Source organism: Narcine bancroftii, unplaced genomic scaffold, assembly GCF_036971445.1.
Source record: "Narcine bancroftii isolate sNarBan1 unplaced genomic scaffold, sNarBan1.hap1 Scaffold_654, whole genome shotgun sequence".
Classification (NCBI taxonomy): Eukaryota; Metazoa; Chordata; class Chondrichthyes; order Torpediniformes; family Narcinidae; genus Narcine; species Narcine bancroftii.
The window spans coordinates 61-19,266 of NW_027212171.1; the positions used below are offsets into that span (position 1 = coordinate 61).

A 19,206-nucleotide genomic window follows, 5' to 3' on the forward strand; every position below is an offset into this window, starting at 1 on the left:
GGGGAGGGGAGAGGGAGGGGGGAAGGGTCAGGAGGGGAGGGGGAGGGGGAGGGGGGAAGGGGTCAGGAGGGGAGGGGGAGGGGGGAAGGGTCAGGAGGGGAGGGGGAGGGGGGAAGGGTCAGGAGGGGAGGGGGGAGGGGGGAAGGGTCAGGAGGGGAGGGGAGGGGGAAGGTCAGGAGGGGAGGGGGAGGGGAGGGGAAGGGTCAGGAGGGGAGGGGGAAGGGTCAGGAGGGGAGGGGGAAGGGTCAGGAGGGGAGGGGGAAGGGTCAGGAGGGGAGGGGGAAGGGGCAGGAGGGGGGAGGGGGAAGGGGCAGGAGGGGAGGAGGGGGAGGGGGAAGGGGCAGGAGGGGAGGGGGAAGGGCAGGAGGGGAGGGGGAAGGGGCAGGAGGGGAGGGGGAAGGGGCAGGAGGGGAGGGGGAAGGGCAGGAGGGGAGGGGGAAGGGGCAGGAGGGGAGGGGGAAGGGGCAGGAGGGGAGGGGGAAGGGGCAGGAGGGGAGGGGGAAGGGGCAGGAGGGGAGGGGGAAGGGGCAGGAGGGGAGGGGAAGGGGCAGGAGGGGAGGGGGAAGGGGCAGGAGGGGAGGGGGAAGGGGCAGGAGGGGAGGGGGAAGGGGCAGGAGGGAGGGGGAAGGGGCAGGAGGGGAGGGGGAAGGGGCAGGAGGGGAGGGGGAAGGGGCAGGAGGGGAGGGGGAAGGGGCAGGAGGGGAGGGGGAAGGGGCAGGAGGGGAGGGGAAGGGGCAGGAGGGGAGGGGGAAGGGGCAGGAGGGGAGGGGGAAGGGGCAGGAGGGGAGGGGGAAGGGGCAGGAGGGGGAGGGGGGGAAGGGGCAGGAGGGGAGGGGGAAGGGGCAGGAGGGAGGGGAGGGGGAAGGGGCAGGAGGGGAGGGGGAAGGGGCAGGAGGGGAGGGGGAAGGGGCAGGAGGGGAGGGGGAAGGGGCAGGAGGGGAGGGGGAAGGGGCAGGAGGGGAGGGGGAAGGGGCAGGAGGGGAGGGGGAAGGGCAGGAGGGGAGGGGGAAGGGGCAGGAGGGGAGGGGGGAAGGGGCAGGAGGGGAGGGGGAAGGGGCAGGAGGGAGGGGAAGGGCAGGAGGGAGGGGGAAGGGGCAGGAGGGGGAGGGGGAAGGGGCAGGAGGGGAGGGGGGAAGGGGCAGGAGGGGAGGGGGAAGGGCAGGAGGGAGGGGGAAGGGGCAGGAGGGGAGGGGGAAGGGGCAGGAGGGGAGGGGGAAGGGGCAGGAGGGAGGGGGAAGGGGCAGGAGGGGAGGGGGAAGGGGCAGGAGGGGAGGGGGAAGGGGCAGGAGGGGAGGGGGAAGGGGCAGGAGGGGAGGGGAAGGGGCAGGAGGGGAGGGGGAAGGGGCAGGAGGGGAGGGGGAAGGGGCAGGGAGGGGAGGGGGAAGGGGGCAGGAGGGGAGGGGGAAGGGGCAGGAGGGAGGGGGAAGGGGCAGGAGGGGAGGGGGAAGGGGCAGGAGGGGAGGGGGAAGGGGCAGGAGGGGAGGGGGAAGGGGCAGGAGGGGAGGGGGAAGGGGCAGGAGGGGAGGGGGAAGGGGCAGGAGGGGAGGGGGAAGGGGCAGGAGGGGAGGGGGAAGGGGCAGGAGGGGAGGGGGAAGGGGCAGGAGGGGAGGGGGGGAAGGGGCAGGAGGGGAGGGGGAAGGGGCAGGAGGGGAGGGGGAAGGGGCAGGAGGGGAGGGGGAAGGGGCAGGAGGGGAGGGGGAAGGGGCAGGAGGGGAGGGGGAAGGGGCAGGAGGGAGGCCAAAGGGTAAGAGGTAATGGATATGGGAGGGATGGTAGAAGCTGAGGTGATGGGGGGAGGCGGAAATCTCAGATTGGAGAGGGAAAGGGGCGGGGATCGGGAAAAGAAAAGAGGTAGGGAAAGAGAGGCATTCGGGGGAGAGGGGATTAATGCTATACATACATGTAGACATACATGTATGGCCATGAGCCCGTGCCACCCAATTACACCCAACTGACCTATGAGCTGAACGCCTGGAGGAAACCTATGCAAAAACGCTGTTACAGTGCTAGCATGGTGCTAACGGTGCTGCCCTCTGGTTAGAGGGTTAATGCTGTGTGACGTGCTGAGTTTCTCCAGCTCATTTGAGTGCTGCGCCCGACCGCCGATGTCTGTGGACTTTTTCGTTCAATCCCCACAGTCCACCTGTAAACCCCCCACTTCCCCCTCCCCTCCCCCCTCCCCTCCTCACGCCCTCGACTTAGCACGCGTGGGTGAGATACACCAGACTTTGCTCACAAGCTGAGGAAAGCCATGAACCTGGAGTGTAGTTCGCCTTATCTCACGCACACACACACACACACACACACACACACACACACACACACACACACACCTTATAAACTTGCATGCAAGCAGAGGATTGCTGTGGGGTCAGTCAGCGTCTGTGGGTAGACAATGTCGGTCAGGACCCTTAATCTCCCAGAGAGCCTCTGGGTTAGTCGGAGTCCTGTAGGTGGCATCATTGTCAAGATCTCATCACGAAATTTGTTGTTTTAGGATTTTATTCCTTAGAATGCAGAAGAATGAGGGGAGATTTGATGGAAGTTTACAAAATTATGAGGGGAAATAGAGTAAATGCAAGTCAGCTCTTTCCACTTGGATTGGGAGAGATAAATATGAGAGGTTATGGCTTTGGGGTGAAAGGAAAAGGTTTAGGGGGAAATTCTTCGCCCAGAGAGCAGTGGGAGTGTGGAATGAGCTGCCGTCGGACGTGGTGAATGCGGGCTCACTCTTAAGTTTTAAGAATGAATTGGATAGATACATGGATGGGAGTGGTCTGGAGGATTATGGACTGGATACAGATCAGTGGGACCAGAGGAATGATGTTTTGGCACAGACTAGAAGGGCCGAGTGCCTGTTTTCTGTGCTGCAGTTTTCTATGGTTTCATTACAGGTGCAAATATTGCCATAAATTTTATTTAAAAAAAAAAAAAAAAATTGTGCAGAATTGACCTGCAAAAGGAGAGAAAGTGAGGTGGTCATTGTCTGTTCAGAAATCTGCTGGCGGAGGGGAAGAAGTCGTGCTTGTGGCCGCTGGGTATTGGCCTTCAGACTCCAGTACCTCCTTCCCGATGATAGCAGTGAGAAGAGAGTGTTGGGGGGTCCTTAAGGATAGAGGCTGCTTTCTTAAGACAGCACTTGTAGATGTCCTCGATGGAGTGAAGACTGGTGCCTGTGATAGGCAGGCTGGTTTTTTTTTTAAACTGTCCTGTGCATTGGCACCTCCGAACCAGACAGTGATGCAACCAGAATGCTCTCCACGGTCCACCTGCAGAAATTTGCAAGTCTTTGGTGACATGCCAAATGTCTTCAAACTCCTCATGAAGTGTAGCCACTGGCGAGCCTTCTTCGTGATTGCATCAACATGGAGGTCCCAGGACAGATCTTAAGATGATGCTGATACCCAGGAACTTGAAGTTCGTAACCCTCTCCACTGCTGACCCCTGATGAGGACTGGTTCGTGTTCTCCTGGTTTCCCCTTCCTGAAGTCCACGATCAGTTCCTTAGTTTTGCTAACGTTGAGGACAAGGATGTTGTACTCAAATGTTCAGTCGAGGTTTTGGGTCAGTCAGCGTCTGAGGGTAGAAATGATCATTCGAAGGCCTGGCGTGAAATGCATTCAGTGTTGAAATGAGCTGCCCAAGGGCAGAATGGGCTTGTGCTCCCAACTCATGCCAGGCTGTTTTAGATCTGTGCAGGTCCACAGTTCGCATCAGCGCCAGGTGCAGGGATATAGCTGCAGCCTCTAATCAAAGACACCTTCACGAACCTGTGTCATGGCGAACCCTTGTCACGGGCAAGCCCCTTGATGAGCCCCTGGCTAATGTGAAAAGATGATTTGGGAACACTGCACAGTCTGCCTTGATTTGAATTCAGATTTTTTTTATCCCCAATTTTCCCTCGCTCCTCCTCTCTCATTTCCACTTCTCTCTTTGTCTATGTGTGTGTGTCTCTCTCTATCTCTCTCTCTCTCTCTCTGTCTATTTCTCTCTCTCTCTCGCATTCTGTCTCTCTCCCTCTCTCTGTCTGTGTGTGTGTGTCTCTGCCGCTGTCTGTCTCTGCCGCTGTCTGTCTCTGCCGCTGTCTGTCTCTGCCGCTGTCTGTCTCTGCCGCTGTCTGTCTCTGCCGCTGTCTGTCTCTGCCGCTGTCTGTCTCTGCCGCTGTCTGTCTCTGCCGCTGTCTGTCTCTGTCGCTCTCTCTCTCTCTCTCGCTGCATGCTCTCCTCCTGATATTGTCACCCTCGCTCCTTCTCTCCCTGCCCCATCCCTCATGCATCCCCTCCCCACCAGCTGCGGGACGCAATGGCCGCAATGCGCAAGTCTGCCCGGGACGTCCAGAAGTTTGTGGAGGCAGTTTCCAGGAAGCCTGTGGCGTCCCCCGCGGGACTACTGCGAGCAGTGACCACGCAACCAGGTGGGTCCAAGTCATCTGCATCTCACCAGCACCCCCCCCCGACAGTCCTGCAGGCAGCGTGGTCTATCTAAGCCATGGTCACTGTTGTCACGCACTCCACCCCGTTCCCCAGTCCGTGGTCCCCCTCCCCCCGTTCCCCAGCCCAACAGTGTTTCCCCGCCCCCCCCCACTTCCCCACGTTTCCCAGCCCAAGGGTCTCTCCACCCCATTCCCTGACTTGTAACTAAACCTGAGGTACAACCAACCCTTCTGTTCCCATTGCGGTCATAAATCGGGGACCACCTGTATGCGATATTGTATTTTCATTTTCATTCTCTTCTTCATTGTACTGTATTTATTATATATTAAAAAAAGATTGAAAAAGGAGAAAAAAAAAGTTGGGGTCCCAGGCAGGCAGGGTGGTGAAGAATGGGTCTGGCCACGTTTGCCTCCATTGGTTGGGACACTGAGCTAGGAGATCCTGTTACCACTGGCATTAGCGCGAGGCTATTACGGTGCTGGCAACCTGAGTTCGAATCTGGCGCTGCCTATAATTGCTTGTATGCTCTCTCCGTGAACCTCTGAGACAGAGGGGGGTTAATAGTTCACTTGGGGTGCATCTGAGTGGTACGGGCCGGAAGGAACTGTTATCGTGGCTGTGTCTCAAAATTAAACTGCACAGGGCACATATCGAGCAGTTCCAGTCACCCACCTGTGGGAGGAATGTCACTGAGCTGGAAACATGGGGCAGAAAAGATTCAGAAGGATGCTACAGGACTGGGAGGGGAGCAGGATGGGCTGGAACATTTCTTCCTGGAGCATCAAAGGCTGTGGGAGGGACCTTACAAAGGTTTATAAAATCATGAGAGCCATGGTCGTAGGTTCGGTGAATTAAAAGCCAGAGGGCAGAATTTGGAGGGAACCTGAGGGGCATTTTTTCCCCTCACTTTCGGTGGTGGGCGTGTGGAACGAGGTGCCAGAGGAATGAGATAGAGGTGAGGACAATGTTTAAAAAGACATTTGGAGGGGTAATTGGATAGGAAAGGTTTCATGGGATATGGGTTGAATACAGGCCAGCAGGTCTAGCATGGGCAAGTTGGGCTGAAGGGCCTGTTTGCATGCTGCTGAGGTTCCTGATTTCTCTCTCTCTCTCTCTCGCTCTCTCTCTCTCTCTCTCTCTTCCCTCCCCTCCCCCCCACAGAGCCCGAAAAGAGCAGACCAGTGGGGATTGCGCTCTCCATGCCATCCTCGCCCACCAGCACCCTCTCCTCCACCTGCAGCGCCCACCCCAGGCCGGCTGGCCAGGCCGGAGGGCAGGCCAGCACAGGTGGTGGGCAGCGGCTGATGGCAGTGGCAGAGGACGGCGAGTTGGTGAAGGACGGGGACCTGATCAAGGGCATGAGGATACTGGGCAAGAAGCGGGCCAAGACCTGGCACAAAGGGGCACTAATCGCCATCGTGGCGGCAGCTGCCAGCTCTTCAAAGCCAGGAGCAGGTAAGAGACATGGCCGTTCAGTCCTTCGTGTCTATGCCAACCAATTCCCCTCTCCCTGTGGTTAAACAAGAAAGTCTGCAGACACTATGGTTCAATACACAAAGTTGCTGGAGAAACTCAGCAGCATCTGCAGGAAGTATAGGAGCCCTTCATCAAGGTACGAGCACAGAGCAGGCAGTCACCTGAATAAGCAGGTGGAAGAGGAGGGAGGAAGGGGCGGGGGAACACAAGAGGTCACAGGTGGGAGGATAGAAGAGAGAAAAAAATCAGAGAAGGGGGAGTGGGTAGCTCACTGATTGGAGAGGGGAGGGGACAGATGAGTAGGGAAGGAGCAAGAAGGGGTAGGGGGTTAACGGAAACTGGAGAGGTTGATGCCGTCTGGTTGGAGTCTGCCCAGATGGGATAGAATGTGTTGCTGTTCCGATCTGCAGGAGGCCTCGGTTTGGTGGTGGGTGAGGCCACGGACAGACGTGTGGGGCACGGAATTGGAGTGGTTGCACCTGGCCTGCATCAGAAGCACTCGGCCTGTGTCTACAGGCTGTTGCTGATTGTTGGCTGGTGATGGGTGGTGGGGGGGGCTGGGTGACAGAGGGAGCAGAAGAATTCACAGGGACGGTGGGTGGGGGGGGTGGGGGGGGGTTTAGTGGCCACTCCCCTGCCTCCAAAACTGGGCCTGAAATGGAAAGGGCAGGGAGGGTTTACATTCTGGGGAGCAAATGTTTCCAACCACACTGACAAAGTGGTCAAAAGAATGACCGAAGCCTCAAGAAGGTTGAGGATGTTAGATCCTTGGAGATGTTGACACCCAGGAATTTGTTGACTCTCTCCACTGCTAACCTCTTCGTCGAGGACCAGTTCATGTTCTACTGACTTCCTCCCGAAGTCCACAACCAGGAGAACACAGATTGAACTCAAAGTGCCTATTTTTCTGTGGTTTTTTTTAATTAAAAAAAAACCCACTCAGTTGATGCCTCACCCTTTATTTTGTCTCACCCCCCCACCCCCCACTGAAACCAGGCAAGAGCAACAAGTACAAAGTGAAGTTCGACAACAAGGGGAAGAGCCTGCTGTCGGGGAACCACATTGCCTACGATTACCACCCCCAGGCTGACCGGTTGATGGTGGGGAGCCGAGTCGTTGGCAAGTACAAGGATGGCAACTCGGTCTGGCTGTATGCTGGCATCGTGGCGGAGACTCCGAACAGCAAGAACAAGACACGGTCAGTCCCTGAGGCTGGGTGGTTAAGGGTGGAGGTGGTGGGCCTAATTCATAGAGACATTCATCCAAGTGCTTTGCCGTTCAGCGTGGGCAACTGTGTCTCTCCACCCCGACACAATCTCTGACATTCTGAATTATTGTTATTGTCTTCCCTGTTCTCCATCGATGAAGGCTATGTCTTTGAGCTGAGACCATAGTCGATGTTGAGTTCATGATTGTACATGGGGAAAAGTACTGAAGTGGTTTCCTGTTGCCGCCTTCAGTTACAGTGTCCCACACCCCCTCTCCCCAAGCCCCCAGACCCAATAAACATAGGATTCCACTTGTCCTCGCCTACCACCCCACCAGCCTCTGCGTCCAACCTGTTATCTATCCTCCGTAATTTCCACCACCTACAACATGGGTTGGCGGAGTTGGTTAATGCAACGCCTTTACAGCTCCAGCGATCGTGTCCGGATCAGGGTTCAAGTCCCAAGCTGTGTGTAAGGAGTTCGTACATTCTCCCCGTGTCTACATGGGTTTTCTCCGGGGGCTCCGGTTTCCTCCAACCATTCAAAATGCACTGGGGTGAAAGTGGTGGGGGAGTCTAGGCCAAGAGGGCACAAATTGAGAATGGAAGGGATGCTCATTTAAAACAGAGATGCGGAGAGGGGTGATGTTACGAGCCCAGAGGATCCCAAAACCCAGCAGGAATAGATATTCACCAAGACAAATGGTTACTTCAACAAAAGTTGCTTTTAATTATCTTTAAACATGAAAATAGAATCTAACTTATCTCTATTGACTCACTTAACCCAACTTAACCCCCTTCTAATGCTAAGCACACATGTATGTAATGTGTGTGTGTAAGTTCAGAAAAGTTCTTTGGTTCACAGTCCAATCTCACTTCTCATTCCTCCAAGTTCACTGGTTGCAGGCAATTCTTATACTGTGCACAGAATTTAACATTTATAAAATTCACCAGGGTTTGGTGCTTGAAAGGTAAATGGTTACCGCTCAGGAAGGTTCTTGTTGGTTTTCAGAGAGAGATTTGTTGTTCCAGGACGTCCACCACTGATTCCTTTTTAATAAGCCACTCCAGTGTCTTGCTGATGAAACTTGCCCCCTTCAGGGTTCTCCAGATGATAACCTCTTTCTTTCAGGTCACCACAGTTTTCTTTTTGTTTCCCTTATTCCAAGTTAAAGATTAGAAAGCCAGTTCTCTTGCATGAATCACAAGGGCGTTGACCAGGCTGAACTAAGCACTTACAAACCCGTCTTTCCAAATTGGGCTTTCCACAAGCTTGCCAGCATGTCCTGTTCCAGTCCCAGCTGCTGTTGTTGGCTGTAACACTCGAGAAGTGATCTGTGTGTGTGTGTCTCTCTCTTTTTCTGAGAGAAAGCCTATTTGACTTTCTGCTTGCAAAATCACATGACCCTCTTAGAACAGCAAATTCCACTCCAGACAGTCTGTGGCTCCAACAAAATCTTTCATCTGTTGTCTTTTGCAAACAATCCATTAGTGAAGTCTCTTAGGCACTCTCCAAAGCTTTTGCAAAGACTGTTGGCCCCAACATGTCTAGCATGGGGCAGAGCTCCAGTATTGCAAATAAGATCTGTTTTAAAGTGTTTGTATGTGACTTACTCCAACAAACCTTTCCCAATTTATCTCCCAAAAACATATCTATATACTCTGTCACATTGAACCTCTGGAATTTGCTACCACGGGCAGCAGTTGGAGCATCAAAGGTTATGGGGAGAAGGCAGGGGAGTGGGGCTGAAAGGGAAAATGGATCAGCTCGTGATGGAATGGCAGAGTGGACTCAACAGGCTGAATGGGCTCCTTCTGCTATATCTTATGGTCTAATAGTGTCTAATTTATCTGTGTAATAACTTTGTAGTTCTGTGTATAGTTTTGTAGTGTTATTATTATACAGTAGTTTGAATAAACTTTTGAAAGAAAAAATGATGGCAGGTACCCTGTCCCCTGCAGGGCATTGCTGGGAATCCGGTATAGGCTTGGGGAGGGGAGTAAGGTGGTCAGGACCACCTGGGTTGGCCCCCACAAGGGTTCTGCAGCACTGAAATGGACTCTTTGGCCCACCTTTCCCTTGCCGACCCATATCCCTTTCCTCATGTCTAAACACCGGTCAAAATTTCAGTTCAACGGCATCGTTTTTTCACCCCACCCTCCTTCCCTCTGGAAGCTCGTTCCACGCACCCGCTGCCCTCTGAGCGAATCTCATGCAAAGAAAGCAAAGGCGGGTTGAAGCATTTCCTCCCATCTTAGTCGTCTTCTTCTGTTGTCTCTGATTAGCTTTCCAATGAATACGACAGCCAACTTACTGAATTAATGTTAATTTGGGGAAAAAACAACTTTCCTTCTGAATATTCAACATCAATTTTTTTCCCCGAAAGGTTCGCTTCCTGAAAAAAAAATTGGGGATCATGATAGACAACTTCAAGCTGAACACAGAGATAATTTCTGATTTTCTGTATTGCGTAGGAAGTTGGAGAAACTTTAAATTAACTTGTATTGAATTCAGTAAGTTTAATCCTATAGTTGATGCCGACACATTGCGTTAGTTCAATCGACCAAAAAATATTTTGCTGCTGATTTCCCTCATACTCGGCATCTGATGCCTCTCAGGTCGGTGTCCAGCAGTAGTCGGCCGGCACTGATGGATTCCAGTTGCCCTTGTACCACTTTTCCAAGGGCGCAATGTCCCAATGAAACCACTGACTGCTCCAAGATCAGCAGGGAAGACGTCCAAGTGCGAACGCAGAAAATGAATTTTCAATGAGGTGCTTCATAGTTTTTGTACGCTTGAAGTAGATTTATGACAGGAAATCACAAAGTTAGGGACATGATAGGTAAATTCTCAAGTGAATTTTGTGGTGAGCAGCCCAAAATCCATAAAATAGACCCAAAAGTGTTCAAGAAGCAAAATCTTCGTTGTCCAATGCCATTTGACCCAACGTCATAGAAGTTTGGAGGGGTTCAAGTATATCATAATCTTAATATGCATATACAACCTGATGAAACAGCATTTCTCCAGACCACGGACCTCGCGCTCTTGCTCACGGGCACTCTCGTGCATTGGTTCTCGCGCTCAGAGTTCCGCCTCGTGCACACGCTTGCACTCAGAGTCACACTTGCATATGCACAATACGCTGTACGGACTGATCACACAAATTACCAAAATAAATATTTGGGGGATGACTTACAGGGTCCTGTTCGTCCATCTCACAGCCTGTGGGAAGAAGCTAGTGGGTCTCAGATCCTCTGCACTGGATGGAAAAGGTCCTCGATAATTCTTTGAGCCCTATTTAAACCACGTTGAGATGATCCTCTGTATTGACTTCTGTTTCGACGCTTTGCAGCTGCCCTCCCACACAATGATGCAGCTGGACAGGACGCTCAGTAGAATGTGGTCTAGACGGGGGCTGGTCGCCTTGGCCCTCCTCAATCTCCTGAGGGAGTGGAGGCGCTGGTGCATTTTCCTGACTAATGAGGTGGTGGTGTGGGTCCAGGATAGGTTATATGCACACGAAGGAACATTCTGCTCTCCACACTCTCCACATACTAACCGTAGATGGATTTGCATCAAAGATCTATTGTTCTGGGAGTCACGTGATGGAGTAGTGGCTGGTAGGGGAACTCCAGAAAAGTTTTAAAAAAAAGATAGAAAAAAAGCAAAGGCACAAACTTAAAAACCAAAACAAGGTGAAAGTAAAAGTGTGAAGAAAATGGCAGCGAAGAAAGAAAAACCAAAAACAACGGGAAGAAAAGAAGAAGGAAAGACGTCGGAAGAAGAAGGTGAAGGCCTTACCTGTCCGAAGAGGCCCGCCGCGGAGAGAGAGGCCAGCTCCCACAGGTCAGTAGAAGTCCCGGGCTCGGGACTACAAAAATGGCTCGCAGAGCCGAGTAAAAGTGCGCAACCGCGCATGAAAAAAAACACACTGACGGGTGGGGGGATCAGCTGCGGAGTCGATCTCCACAGCTGAGAGAGACACCTGCAGCACAGCAGCAGGTGCAGAACACAGACAATAACGACAACAAGAAAGAAAAGGGTAAAAAGAAAACAAGGAAACAACAGATGGTCAACCCAGAGGAAGAAGAAGAAGAACAGAAAGAAGTGGCGGAAGAAGAGAAAGGCAAGACAATGGATGTATCTTTTTTTAAAGAATATATGGAATCAGTGAAAGAATGGCAATTACAAGAATTTGATGAGATAAAAAGAATTAAGAATGCAGAAGAAAGAATGAATAAAATGGAAGTGGCCATATCAGAATTGGTAAAAAGAGTGGAAAATATGGAAAAACGAGAAATATTTGTAGATATGGAAGTAAAAGACTTAAAAAAGAAATTAGAAGAATCTAATAAAAAAGCTAAAGAAGCACAGGAGCTGTTAGCTCAGAAGATAGATATAATAGAAAACTATAATAGAAGAAATAATATAAAGATAGTGGGCCTTAAGGAAGATGAAGGCAAGAACATGAGAGAATTTATAAAAGATTGGATCCCCAGGGTCCTGGGAAGACCAGAATTACAGGAAGAAATGGAAAGAGAGAGGGCACATAGAACTTTAGCCCCGAAACCACAGCCGCAGCAAAAACCAAGATCCATTTTAGTAAAATTCTTAAGATATACAACAAGAGAAAATATATTGGAGAAAGCAATGAAGAAAGTAAGAGAAGACAAAAAGCCACTGGAATACAAAGGTCAAAAAAATTTTCTATCCAGACATAAGTTTTGAACTCCTGAAGAAGAGGAAGGAGTTCAATACAGCGAAAACGATCTTATGGAAAAAAGGATATAAATTTATGTTAAGGTACCCAGCGGTACTTAAAATAATTATTCCAGGGCAACAAAACAGACTATTCTCGGATCCAGAGGAAGCAAGGAAATTTGCAGAACAACTACAAAACAAGCAGAGAGATGAAGACATGTCTTTTTTCATTGGCTTGGCTTCGCGGACGAAGATTTATGGAGGGGGTAAATGTCCACGTCAGCTGCAGGCTCGTTTGTGGCTGACAAGTCCGATGCGGGACAGGCAGACACGGTTGCAGCGGTTGCAGGGGAAAATTGGTTGGTTGGGGTTGGGTGTTGTGATTTTCCTCCTTTGCCTTTTGTCAGTGAGGTGGGCTCTGCAGTCTTCTTCAAAGGAGGTTGTTGCCCGCCAAACTGTGAGGCGCCAAGATGCACGGTTTGAGGCGATATCAGCCCACTGGCGGTGGTCAATGTGGCAGGCACCAAGAGATTTTTTTAGGCAGTCCTTGTACCTTTTCTTTGGTGCACCTCTGTCACGGTGGCCAGTGGAGAGCTCGCCATATAACACGATCTTGGGAAGGCGATGGTCCTCCATTCTGGAGACGTGACCCACCCAGCGCAGCTGGATCTTCAGCAGCGTGGACTCGATGCTGTCGACCTCTGCCATCTTGAGTACTTCGACGTTAGGGATGAAAGCGCTCCAATGAATGTTGTGGATGGAGCGGAGACAACGCTGGTGGAAGCGTTCTAGGAGCCGTAGGTGATGCCGGTAGAGGACCCATGATTCGGAGCCGAACAGGAGTGTGGGTATGACAACGGCTCTGTATACGCTTATCTTTGTGAGGTTTTTCAGTTGGTTGTTTTTCCAGACTCTTGTGTAGTCTTCCAAAGGCGCTATTTGCCTTGGCGAGTCTGTTGTCTATCTCGTTGTCGATCCTTGCATCTGATGAAATGGTGCAGCCGAAATAGGTAAACTGGTTGACCGTTTTGAGTTTTGTGTGCCCGATGGAGATGTGGGGGGGCTGGTAGTCATGGTGGGGAGCTGGCTGATGGAGGACCTCAGTTTTCTTCAGGCTGACTTCCAGGCCAAACATTTTGGCAGTTTCCGCAAAACAGGACGTCAAGTGCTGAAGAGCTGGCTCTGAATGGGCAACTAAAGCGGCATCGTCTGCAAAGAGTAATTCACGGACAAGTTTCTCTTGTGTCTTGGTGTGAGCTTGCAGGCGCCTCAGATTGAAGAGACTGCCATCTGTGCGGTACCGGATGTAAACAGCGTCTTCATTGTTGAGGTCTTTCATGGCTTGGTTCAGCATCATGCTGAAGAAGATTGAAAAGAGGGCTGGTGCGAGAACACAGCCTTGCTTCACGCCATTGTTAATGGAGAAGGGTTCAGAGAGCTCATTGCTGTATCTGTCCCGACCTTGTTGGTTTTCGTGCAGTTGGATAATCTTGTTGAGGAACTTTGGGGGACATCCGATGCGCTCTAGTATTTGCCAAAGCCCTTTCCTGCTCACGGTGTCGAAGGCTTTGGTGAGGTCAACAGAGACATGTAATGAGAGTAAAAATGACCACGATCTATATGTATGTGTGTAAAGGGGTATATGTGTGTATATATATATATATATATATAGTGTGCATATATGAATGTATCCATATTTAGAGGAAAATATATAGAGTATTGACAAGAATTAATAAGGGAGGGAAATGGAATAGAGGGAATAAGGAGGGAATTAAAAGAGTGACCTTTGATACATATGAAAATTGAAATCTTTTCTGGGGGGGCTGGGTGGAGAGGAGTTACGGTCACTGCAAAATCAGCTGACGTTTGCGAGTGAATTCGCAAATCCAAATGGAGAGGGGAGATGTGGTTGTCCGACAAGGGATAAAGAACAACTCAGGAGGGGGAGGGGAGATTGGGGTTAAAGAAGTTTTAATTAGGAGAATAGGGAAAATGTTTGATGTTTTAGAAATGTTGTCTTATAAAGTGTTCAAAACAAGAAAGCAGAAATGGATAAGAAGGAAAGGTAATGATGGAGAAACGGAAAGGGAAGATAAACAAAGTATAAAATGGCTACGCTGAACTATATGACTTTAAATATTAACGGAATACATATCCAAATTAAAAGGAAGAAACTGCTAAATTTACTGAAAAAAGAAAAAATTGATATAGCATTTGTGCAAGAAACACATTTAACTGAATTGGAGCACAAGAAATTAAAGAGAGATTGGGTAGGACACGTAACAGCAGCGTCGTATAATTCAAAAGCAAGAGGAGTAGCTATATTAATTAGTAAAAATGTGCCAATTAAAATAGAAGAGGAAATAATAGATCCAGCAGGGAGATATGTAATGATAACATGTCAGATATATTCGGAGTTTTGTAATCTACTCAATGTATATTCACCTAATGAAGAAGATCAAACGTTTATGCAAGATATTTTTTTGAAGATAGCAGATACACAAGGGAACATATTAATAGGAGGGGATTTCAACCTGAATTTGGATTCAAATATGGACAAAACTGGGAAAAAAATTAACAGAAAGAACAAAGTAACAGAATTTATAATTAAATCGATGGAAGAAATGCAACTTTTGGATATATGGAGGAAACAACACCCAAAGGAAAAGGAATATTCATATACTCGGCTAGACATAAAACATACTCAAGAATAGACCTATTTTTGTTATCAGCTCGTATGCAAGATAGAGTAAGAAAAACAGAATATAAAGCTAGAATATTATCGGACTATTCACCCTTAATATTGACAATAAAGTTAGAGGACATCCCTCCAAGAATGTATAGATGGAGATTAAACTCCATGTTACTCAAAAGGCAGGATTTTAGAGAATTCATTGAAAGAAATATTAAAATGTATTGTGAAATAAACACGGAATCAGTGAAAGATAAGTTTATACTATGGGATGCAATGAAAGCGTTCATTAGAGGGCAAATAATAAGTTATGTAACCAAGATGAAGAAGGACTATAATCAGGAAACAGAGCAGTTGGAAAGGGAAATAGTAAATATAGAAAAAGAATTAGCAATGAAGGAAGATACAACTAAAAGAAGAGAATTGGCAGATAAAAAAATAAAATATGAAACACTACAAACATATAAGGTGGAGAAGAATATAATGAAGACAAAACAGAAATATTATGAACTAGGGGAAAAAACGCACAAAATCCTAGCATGGCAGCTTAAGACAGAACAAGCTAAGAAAATGGTATTGGCATCAAGGAAAAAAGACAAACAAATCACATATAATCCAAAGGAGATCAAGGAAAACATTAGAGAATTCTATGAACAATTATACCAAACTGAAAACGAAGGGAAAGAAGACAAAATAGATGAATTTCTAACTAAAATTGAACTACCAAAACTACAAATAGAGGAACAAAATAAATTAACAGAACCATTTGGAATAGTAGAAATACAAGAGATAATAAAAAAAATTACCCAATAATAAGACACCAGGAGAGGATGGATTCCCAATAGAATTCTATAAAACATTTAAAGATTTATTAATTCCTCCCCTCCTGGAAGTAATCAACCAGATTGATAAAGCTTACCAGATTCATGTAAAACAGCAATAATTACAGTAATACTAAAGCAAGGGAAAGATCCACTCACACCAGCATCATATAGACCAATATCTTTACATAACACAGATTATAAGATAATAGCTAAACTATTAGCAAACAGATTAGCAGAGTATGTACCGAAAATGGTAAATCTAGACCAAACTGGATTTATTAAAAAAAGACGCACAACAGACAATATTTGTAAATTTATTAACTTAATTCATGCAGTAGAAGAGAGTAAAGCGCCAACAGTAGCAGTTGCTTTAGACGCAGAGAAGGCCTTTGAGAGAGTAGAATGGAATTATTTATTCAAAGAATTGCAAAAATTCAGTTTACCAGAGAAGTATATTACCCTCCATAAATCTTCGTCCGCGAAGCCAAGCCAAAGAAGAGGATATTAATTGGATTAAAGCATTATATAAGGGACCATTGGCGAAAGTGACAGTAAATGGATATGTATCAAAGCAATTTAACTTAAGAAGGTCAACACGACAGGGATGCCCACTATCACCTTTATTGTTCGCGTTAGCTATAGAACCACTAGCAGAATTGATAAGAACAGAGAATAATATAAAAGGGATAAAAATAAAAGACAAGGATTATAAAATCAGTTTATTTGCGGATGATGTTATAGTATACTTAACAGAACCAGAACTATCAATAAAAGAATTATATAAGAAATTGAAGGAATATGGAGAAGTGTCGGGTTACAAGATTAACGTAAATAAAAGTGAAGCAATGCCTATGAATAATGCGGATTTCTCAAAATTTAAGAAGGAATCACCATTCAGATGGCAAATGCAAGCAATAAGATACCTAGGTATACAAATAAATAAAAATCTCGGCCAACTATATAAACTAAATTATTATCCACTAATGAAAAAATTACAGGAAGATTTAGAGCATTGGAAAGATTTACCACTAACACTAATAGGAAGGATAAACTGTATTAAAATGAACATTTTTCCAAGGATATTATACTTATTTCAGGCATTGCCAATACACCTGACAGAGAAATTCTTCAAGGAGTTAAAGAAAATAATAAGGAAATTTTTATGGAAAGGGGGGAAACCGAGGATAGCACTAGATAAATTAACAGAATGGCATAAACAAGGAGGCTTACAACTGCAAAACTTTAAAAATTATTATAGAGCCGCACAATTAAGATACCTATCAGAATTTTATCAAACAAGGGAAAAGCCAGATTGGACTAGATTAGAATTAGATAAAATAGGGGAAAAGATACCTGAACACATATTATATAAATGGGATGAAAAATTGGTACAACATACAAGTTCTCCAGTATTACATCATCTACTCAATATTTGGAAGAAGATTCATGTAGAAAGAAATAAAACAAATTATCAATTACCAAAACTAATATTGACGCAAAACAAGTTACTCCCTTTTACAATAGACAACCTTTCCTTTAGAGAATGGGAGAAAAAAGGGATCAAAAGAATAGAAAATTGTTTTTCAGGAAGTAGATTGTTATCCTTTGAACAAATGAGAGATAAGTACAATATAACTGGAGATACAGCGCTGGCATATTACCAAATGAGATCCTACTTGAAGGATAAATTAGGAAGCAGTCTGAGGTTACCAGAGGGAAGTAACCTTGAATATGTGATTACAGATACAATGTTAATCAAAAGATTTATAACAAATATGTATATTAAACTGCAAGAAAAGGAGAATGAGGAAACAAATGGTAAAACTAAACAAAAATGGGAACAAGATTTAAATATAAAGATAAAAAACGAAACATGGGAGAAATTATGTTCTGGAATGATGAGAAATACAATAAATACGAGGCTACGTATGATACAATATAATTGGTTACACAGACTATACATTACACCTCAAAAGTTAAATAAATGGGACCCAACAGTATCTGATAGATGTTTTCGATGTAAAAAAGAAATGGGAACAACAATTCATGCAATCTGGACATGTGAGAGAGTAGAAAAATTTTGGGAAGATCTCAATCAGATATTAAATAAAATAACAGAAAACAATATACCAAAGAATCCAGAGATCTTTCTTCTAAGTAACATAAAAAACAAAGAATTTGGAATTGATTTGGAGGATGCACAAAAAAGATTTGTTAAGATAGCTCTAGCCGTAGCAAAAAAATGTATTATGTCAACCTGGAAATTGGAAGATAATTTGAAAATACAACAATCGTATATAGAAATGAATAAATGTATTCCATTAGAAAAAATAACATATAGTTTAAGAAATAATATTGAAATATTCAAACAAATATGGGAGCCTTACATTAAATACAATAGCGAAAACCTACCGGGGACAAACATTACCTAAGTTGATGGAAGGAGAAGGAAAGAAAAGATTGGAGTCAGTAGAATTTCTGGTGTATTTTTGTTGAATGACAACATTGTCTGACTGGTTTAATGTAACCTAGATTGTATACCTAAAATGGATGGGAGGGGGGGTGGGGGGGGTGGCTTGGGAGGAGGGGGGGGGGGGAGAAAAAGTCACTGTATATGTGTGAAAAAGAAAAAGTGTGTATCATGGCTAATGTGATTAAAAAATAAAAATATTTAAAAAAAAGTTAAATAAATGGGACCCAACAGTATCTGATAGATGTTTTCGATGTAAAAAAAGAAATGGGAACAACAATTCATGCAATCTGGACATGTGAGAAAGTAGAAAAATTTTGGGAAGATCTAAACCAAATATTAAATAAAATAACAGAAAACAATATACCAAAGAATCCAGAGATCTTCCTCCTAAGTAACATAAAAAACAAAGAATTTGGAATTGATTTGGAGGATGCACAAAAAAGATTTGTTAGGATAGCCCTTGCTGTAGCAAAAAAAATGTATTATGTCAACCTGGAAATCGGAAGATAATTTGAAAATACAACAATGGTATATAGAAATGAATAAATGTATTCCATTAGAAAAAATAACATATAGTTTAAGAAATAATATTGAAATATTTGAACAAATATGGGAGCCTTATATTAAACACAATAGCGAAAACCTACCGGGGACAATCACTACCTAAATTAATGAAAGGAGAAGGAAATGAAAAGAATTGACTTAGTGGAATTTCTTGTTTATTTTTATTGAATGACAACATTGTTTGACTGGTTTAATGTATCCTAGATTTTGTACTTTAAATGGACGGGAGGGGGGAGGTAGGGAGGGTGGGATGGGAGGAGGGAGTGGGGGGGAGAAAATGGCACTATATATATTTGAAAAGGAAAAAGTATGTATCATGGTTAATGTGGTTTATGGTGTGAAAAATAAAAAATAAAAAAAAAGAGAGATCTATTGTTTTTTGCCATTTTCTTCCCCCTTGTTTTGTTGAGTTTCAGCGGCACGGATGGAATCCCACGCTGTCTGTAAGGAGCTTGTGTGTTCTCCCCATGTCTGCGTGGGTTTCCTCCAGGTTCCTCCCACCCTCCGGAATCGTTCGGGGGCTGTAGTATTTGTATTGGTGTATTTGGGTGGCAGGAGTTTAAATGGCCCTAATTGGCTTTTACCATGATGTAAATAAAATTAAAATGTAATTTAAGTGAATAAATCTGCTTTTTCCACAGCTTCCTCATTTTCTTTGATGATGGCTATGCTTCCTATGTTGGCGTTTCAGAGCTATATCCTGTCTGCAGACCATGTAAGTTCAAGTTCAAACAAGTCCAAGCTTATTATAATCTTCCACTTGTACATAGTCATGTTTGGTGGAAAAGACGCATTTTTCCTCTATTCACCCTGTGTACTTCAATTTTCCATTTGT

At 46.2% G+C, this 19,206-nt stretch overlaps 1 pseudogene; it reads left to right on the forward strand.

The window, feature by feature from the left end:
- Positions 1–2,395: 2,395 nt before the first annotated feature.
- Positions 2,396–19,206, forward strand: part of LOC138751081 (histone-lysine N-methyltransferase SETDB1-like) — a 49,269-nt pseudogene continuing 32,458 nt past the window's right edge.